This window comes from Xyrauchen texanus, chromosome 30 (genome assembly GCF_025860055.1).
Source record: "Xyrauchen texanus isolate HMW12.3.18 chromosome 30, RBS_HiC_50CHRs, whole genome shotgun sequence".
NCBI lineage: Eukaryota > Metazoa > Chordata > Actinopteri > Cypriniformes > Catostomidae > Xyrauchen > Xyrauchen texanus.
In genome coordinates, this window is record NC_068305.1 from 1,304,304 (window position 1) to 1,312,251 (window position 7,948).

Consider the following 7,948-nt stretch of genomic DNA (forward strand, 5'->3'; position numbering starts at 1 on the left):
CCCAAAAATGAAAATTCTTGAATCATTTACTCACGCTTATGCCATCCCCGATGTGTGTGATTTTTTTTCATCTGCTCCATTGAAGATTTGATCTGAACAAGCACACATTCTTCTTTAACAGCAGAAAGAAGAAAAAGAACACTGATTTTGGAACTTTCTAAAATACAGATCATCACGTTCCACACAGAGCATTAACCATGTTGTCTCTTTACATTCAGGTTTTTGCAGTGATGACAGATAAACTTTTTGATTTAAAAATATTGTGTGCTGAATGTCTTAGTATGTAACATTTTTGACTCTGTGTTTATTGCCTTTAATGTTTTATTTAATATGTCCATTTGTTCAAGTCAGATGCACATAGAGCTCAACATTTCACACACAGATGGGGGTCCATGGACAATTTTTTCTTTTTTTGTTTTCTTTTTTTGCCTTTTTGCATTTATAAGAAATTTTAATAAAAAAAAAACATTTTATATTTCAACATATATTTCTAAATAAATAAAATGTATTCTTTAAGTAATAATGTTAATTATTATTATATTCAAAAAATTATAATATAGTGCCAGTCTAGTATTTTTATATTAGAATGAGGAATTCCTGTGTTGGAAAAGGCTGAAAACCACTAATTGAATATCTTCAATGTGCTGTATTTTGATGTGTAATGTCCTCACTGAGGGCAGTGTCAGTACAGATTTCACTGATACATACATGCACATGCCTTTGATTACAAAACACAAACACAGATTTGTTGTGAGAGACCGAGGATGAATATGCAGTTTACTGTAGTTGCGGGCAGTATGTGTGGGTGCAGATAGCCTGTGTGTTCTGTGTTGTATGGGGTCAGTCTTTCATTGGCTGTTACAGTAGAGCAGTGAGATGCAGCAATGCACAGTTTGGCATTTAAAGTGGTCTTCAGTAAAACCACAGGCTACAAGAGGAGGCACAGCAAATAAGCCACAGTGGTGTGGGTGCTCTCTCAGACTCATGCTTTTTAAGGTTGTAATTACGTAAGAGAAAACACACAAATGAGTTTTAAACAAGTTATCAGACATGTCCAATAAAATCACTTTACCAATGACTGGTAGGTATTCAGTATGCCAGTAGCATAACTATAGTTGTTCTGACTCAGTATTCAGGTCTAACAAAATACAAATCTTTTTTTTTTGTTTTTTCAAAGATAAAGAAAAATTGTTAGGGTTAGGACTTTATGAATCCCAGCTGGGCAATTAAAATGTCCATCAAACATACACACAGAGTTGGTTCTCTTACGAGAGGTTCTCTTGTATTGTGTAAGCTAGCTTACGCTACGGGAAAGATTCATCTTTTCTGAGATATTGAAGCCAAAAAAATTATCCTTAATTTTGTATCCATTGTCAACGCAGTGCAGCAGCTGCATACCTTGAGCGGGCTAGCTAGCGAGCTCATTGGTTGCTCTGCGGCAACTGCTGCAGCCTATAGAAGAACTTGAGTGAACTTGCGTCCAATGACAGGCGCCAGCGCCGTCACTGTATCAAAGCCCGCCAGAATGGGCGTGGCTAGAGTGCATATAAGCGTAAGTTCAGTAGGCTGGAACCCTGATTTTCATCTATTCAGCGAAGCTCTTCGCATCTCTGAACTGCAGAAGCCGCGTCGCCGTTCGAGGGGCATCTAGCAAGCTTGGACAGCGCTCGAAGAAGCCGGCCGTCTTCGCCACCTTCAGCCATCCTGCGAGCTACGCCATCCGGCGACGTATCCTTTTTAGAGCAAGCTAGTTACTCAGCGAACTTCACAAAAAGAGCAACAAGCGTCTTTTTAAAGATGCCTCGCACCACCTGCGCCTCATGCCGCGCCCCTCTCAGCGCCGGAGACCGCCACCTCATCTGCGCTCTCTGCCTGGGACTTGAACATGCAGAGCTCGCCCTCGCTGATGGTGGATGCGACCTCTGCGAGGAGCTTCCGATGTCGACCCTACAGGCTCGACTCGAAGCACTCAAAACCAAAGCCATTGTGCCGCCTTTCGTTTCGCCGCGCAGAAAGAAGCGCCGCTCCCAAAGGCTGCCGGAACCGGTGTTACAAGCGACTACCTCGCCGGAGCCTCTCCCTCGAGCCTCGCTTTCACCCTCCCGCCCCCGGACGCCAGCGAGTTGCCGCCGAGCGGCCGCGACTGTTGCCATCTCGGATGACGAGGCAGAGGATAAGGGCTGCTGTTCCATCATGGCTTCGGACAGCGAGGAGTGGTCAGGCTCCCAAGCCTCCTCCTCGGCCCAGGAATCCAGCAGGACCGCGCCGAGTCGAGGAAGAACTAACGCCTCCTCACACAGGCCGTCGACCGCCTCAGGCTCGAGTGGTCACCGCCCTCTGAGCAGGCTCCCAACAGACTCGACGGCTGCTTTCTTCAGGGCCTCGCCGCGGCTCCGCGGCCGGGCCGCTCCCTTCCTGCCGGAACTCCACGCCGAGCTCTCTAAATTGTGGAACGCGCCTCTCGGCCAGGAACCGATCCCATGTCTCCACCTTCTCGCTCGGTGGACGGGCGCCACCGAGAGGGGCTACTCTTCCATCCCCCGGTCGAGGATTCGGTAGCAGCACACCTTTGCCCGCCCTCCGCGAGATGGCGGTCTAAGCCAGTGCTCCCGTCTAAGGCCTGCAGAACTACTTCCGCCTGTGTTGGCCGCGCCTATGCCGCCGCCGGCCAAGCCGCATCTGCTCTGCATTCCATGGCCGTTTTACAGATCCTCCAAGCGGACCTTCTTCGAGAGTGGGATGAGAAAGGCAGGCACCCAGAGGCTGTTTCAGATCTAAGGAGCGCGACGGATCTCGCCCTTCGTGCCACCAAAGCTGCAGCTCAAGCCCTAGGGAAGTGCATGGCCGCGCTGACTGTGACCGAGAGACACCTATGGCTAACGCTAGCCTACCTATCCGTCCGTTCTCTTCGGTTCCACGGTGAGTAGCATTGTTGACCGTTCTCGGAAGTCCAGAAAGCCACCCAAGCCATGAATCTCTTCCTGCCTCGTCGCGCTAGCTCCTCTGCAGGCTGCCCACGTGACCAGCCTCCTGCACGAGCCTCTTCACAGCGGCCAGCTCAGCAAAGCCAGACTTCTCAGCGTCGACAGGGCAGCCGCCCTAGAACGCGCTCAGACAGCCGCCGCAGACCGCCGCCCCCCCGCGGGCCTCGGCCTAAGATTGCGCTGAAACCTGAGCAACCGAAGTCCTCCTAGCTTTGTTAAGGAAACGAAGTCCCGCCGCGGCCCCAGCAGCCAACAAGCCGGTGATACTGTCTGCTTGCCTGCACTCAAATGCCGTTTTCACGCCGACCCAAAGAAATCTTGTGAAAAGCAAACATGCCTTATGTGTAGAAAATGTGCCCACAATCCAGTGTTCACCCCTACACACAAGCATTACACTTCCCGTGTCCCTATCAGAGCCCACTCACATAAAGCGGGCACAGCCAGCTCGAGTGTTAGAGTCAATAAACGCGCCCACGAATCTGTGCGCGCGCCCCTTCTCTGCCCGCTCTGTCACACGGCCAGCAAACACCTCTCTGTATGTAAGTCCCATGCCCGTGACTATGCTCGCAAGCATCACTTCACAGATGTGACTCTTTCCCCATTCACCTCAATTGGGAAGTCACTCACAGAACAGCCTGTCCCTGCTGTCTGCGAGCAGTCATGCATAAGCGCAGTAAGCGGCCACACATTCTGTTCAGCTCGCTGTGTGCGGCAATCAGGGCTGACTTGGTCATTCACCCTCTAGCGCTATGCTTCAAAGCGTGGAAAGCTATCCCAGGGATATCCAAATGGGTGTTAAGCACAATAAAACAGGGCTATTTGCTACAGTTCGATCGCCGCCTCCCTGCTTCAGAGCTGGCTCGAAACTACTGTGAACACGGAAGCAGCCTGCATGCTTCGTTCAGAAATAGCAAACCTTCTGTGCAAAAGGGCCATAGAGAGAGTGCCACCTTCTCTGAGCGAGTCAGGGTTTTACAGCCGTTATTTTCTTGTCCCCAAGAAAGACGGCGGCCTCAGACCAATATTAGATCTCAGGGTTTTGAAGAAGGTGCTCACAAAAAGACAGTTCAAAATGCTTACAATCAGGAAACTCCTCGCGCATGTGCGCCAGGGGGACTGGTTTATTTCTCTCGATCTGAAAGATGCCTACTTTCAGATTCAGTTAAATCCCTGTCACAGGCCATTCTTGAGATTCGCCTTCGACGGCCAGGTTTATCAATACACTGTCCTTCCGTTCGGCCTGTCTTTAGCACCCCGTACTTTCACGAAGTGCATGGATGCAGCGCTCGCACCCCTGCAGAGTCAGGGCTTGCGAATTCTGAACTATTTGGACGATTGGCTGATTTTGGCACAGTCACATAAGGAGCTTCTGTCTCACAGGACAGTTCTCCTCAGTCATCTGAACAGTTTGGGTCTTGCAGTCAATTGGACCAAGAGATCACTACAGCCCAGTCAGGCAATTTCCTTCCTTGGAATAGAACTAGACTCCATGGCGATGACGGCTCGCTTATCTACACAGCGCGCACACCGTGTTCAGCGACTAGCCGCGTCCTTTCAGATGAACAGCCTCACGCCTCTGAAAAAATTTCAGAGAATGCTAGGTTACATGGCCTCAGCCGCAGCAGTACTTCAGCTGGGTTTACTGTGCATGCGCCCGCTTCAGCATTGGCTAAACACCCGCGCGTCTCGCCGGGCTTGGGCCACGGGCCGCCAGCCGATCAGAGTGACTCAGACCTGTATCTCAGCTCTGCAGCCCTGGGCAGTGGCCGAATGGTATCAGCGGGGAGTGACGATGGGAGCTGTATCTCGTCGAAAAGTCATCTCGACAGACGCGTCCAACACGGGTTGGGGCGCGGTCTGCAAGGGCTCTCCGGTTTTTGACCTATGGTCAGTTCAGGAAAAGCTCCTTCACATAAATTGTCTGGAAATGATAACGGTCGAGTACGCGCTCGTGCGCTTCCTCCTGGTCATTCAGGGTCACCACGTCCTGGTCCGTTCGGACAACAGATCTGTGGTATCCTATCTAAACCGTCAGGGCGGTGTCAGATCCAGGAACCTCTTCCATCTGACAAAATGCATACTGAGTTGGTCCCAGTGCCACCTGCGCTCGCTGAGGGCGACGCACGTGCCAGGCCACCTGAACGACGGCCCAGACAGACTGTCCGAGACAATATTTCCCCAGGGGAATGGTCCCTGCACGCTCAAACAGTCCAGAAGTTATGGAGCATATTCGGCAGAGCAGAGATAGACCTCTTTGCATCAGAAGAGAACTCTCACTGCCCAGTATTTTTCTCTAAAAGCGAGGACGCGCTGGCCCGCTTTACGCCTTCCCTCCCGTCTCGCTATTGCCACAGGTAATGCAGAGGATCAGGGAAACGCGTCACTCGGTGCTCCTCATAGCCCCGTGCTGGGAGAATCAGACATGGTTCCCGGAGCTTATGCAGCTGTCACTGACAGCGCCGTGGCCCATTCCAGTGAGAGCAGATCTCCTCTCTCAAGCTCGCGGCACGATCTGGCATCCCCACCCAGAGCGCTGGCCGCTGCACGCGTGGGTGATCAACGACTACCCGTCGCTTTGCCAGAAGGAGTAATAATTCTATCATACACGCTAGAGCCCCTTCCACGAGAAGACTCTATGCGTCCAAATGGTATGTGTTTTCAAAATGGTGTACCGACAGAGACCTGGACCCACGGACATGTGGGCTGTCGTCGCTGCTCGTGTTTTTACAAGAGCTGCTGGATAAGGGCAGATCCCCATCCACGCTCAAAGTGTACGTGGCAGCCGTCGCGGCGTTCGCTGAACCCCTGCACGGCCAGTCACTGGGAAAAAACGAGCTGGTCATCCGCTTCCTCAGGGGAGCTAGAAGGATGAACCCCCGCGCCTCCATCGGTTCCTATCTGGGATCTTTCCGTAGTTCTCGAGCTATGAAAGCCCCCCCTTTCGAACCGCTTCAATCCGTGGATTTGAAATACCTTTCACTCAAAACCGTTTTTCTAACTGCCCTGTCATCAGTTAAACGTGTGGGAGACCTTCACGCGCTGTCTGTCAGCGCTGCATGTCTTGAGTTTGGACCAAGTGACTCCAAGGTAATTTTAAAGCCTAGACACGGCTATGTCCCCAAGGTGATCGGTACTCCTTTCAGAGCACAAATCATTTCCCTATCGGTGCTGCCAGCATCCGATAGCGAACGCGACGCCAATCTCCTTTGCCCAGTCAGAGCACTGAGATTGTATACTGCGCGCTCCGCCTCTTTCAGACGCTCTGAGCAGCTTTTCGTTTCGTTCCGAGGGCGCACCAAAGGTTTCGCCGCCTCGAAACAGACACTGTCTAGATGGATAGTGGACGCTATTGCTGCCGCGTACGCGTCAAAAGACCTACCATGCCCGTTAGGCATTAGGGCTCACTCCACTAGAGGTATGGCCTCCTCGTGGGCATGGTCCAGTGGGTTTTCCATTCACGACATATGTGTGGCAGCGGGCTGGGCTTCCCCCTCCACCTTTGTCAGATTTTACAATCTGGAAGTGCCCGCCCTGCAGGCAAAACTACTAGCGGTTTAATACGCTATAGCTCCCCTGGTGAGCTGCACTGATGGTACACAATCCACACAGACCGGCACCACCGCTCTGTCTTTCCCTTCCCACTATGTGCTTATGTATTACACACACACTGGCCCGCACTCTTGCCGGCCAAATATTATTCCCCCACTCACAAGGGCTCCCCCGGGTCCCTCCACCCCCGGGGCTCATGCAGTGGATGCTTGGCGCGCACGGCGTTGACAATGTGTTCCCGTAGCATAAGCTAGCTTACGCAATACGAGAGAACCTCTCGTAAGAGAACGAATCGGTTACCTAACGTAACCTCGGTTCTCTCTAGAAGAGGGAACGAGTATTGCGTAGCCGGCTGTGCTCGCGCCACGAGCGATTTTCGCTTCATTCAATGAAAACCAGGGTTCCAGCCTACGAACTTACGCTTATATGCACTCTAGCCACGCCCATTCTGGCGGGCTTTGATACAGTGACGGCGCGGGCGCCTGTCATTGGACGCAAGTTCACTCAAGTTCGTCTATAGGCTGCAGCAGTTGCCGCAGAGCAACCAATGAGCTCGCTAGCTAGCCCGCTCAAGGTATGCAGCTGCTGCACTGCGTTGACAATGGATACAAAATTAAGGATAATTTTTTGGCTTCAATATCTCAGAAAAGATTAATCTTTCCAGTAGCGTAAGCTAGCTTACGCAATACTCGTTCCCTCTTCTAGAGAGAACCGAGGTTACGTTAGGTAACCGATTCGTTTTCCTTGATGAGTTTGTGCTAAATGTCACTCTCTGAATGCAAAATGATTTAATGGGAGTAGATAAAGTTGCTGCAACTTAAAATCAAGTTTACAAAAGTAATCAATACAAAAAAATAAAAGGAGAAAAACCTATTAAGGGGCCATTTTCAGTGAACGTGCAGTGACGATTTTTAATGTGATGTACTGACTTCTACATAAAAAAGGTTTCTACATAACAAAGCTCTGCTCTGGGAATTTTTTATCTTCATTATACCTATATAAAACTCCTCTACAAAACTGTACAAAATGCAACTGAAATTACTGGAATCTTTGCAAGGGTATCTCCACTGGTTTAATGCGGTCACACAGGAAATGTTTGAAATGTTAATGGTGTGTTAGTTCTGATTCCCAAATTCTGGACTTTATGGTAAATGTTCATTTCCTAAAAAAGGAAATGGATATTTTAAATAGAAAATGTATGAATAGGTGAAGCAAATTTGTGAATATGTGAAGGAATGTGAGTACAATTCTGAATCAAAAAGGGATAACTTTATACTTCATGGACCTGTAAAGCTTGTAGTATTAATATTCAGGGGACTTGAAGTTTTGATACTTCTCTCTGGCAGAAAACACTGAAAATGTGCATGTTTATGAGAAAGGTTTCACATTTGACTTTAATGAGAAACAGCCTCTGT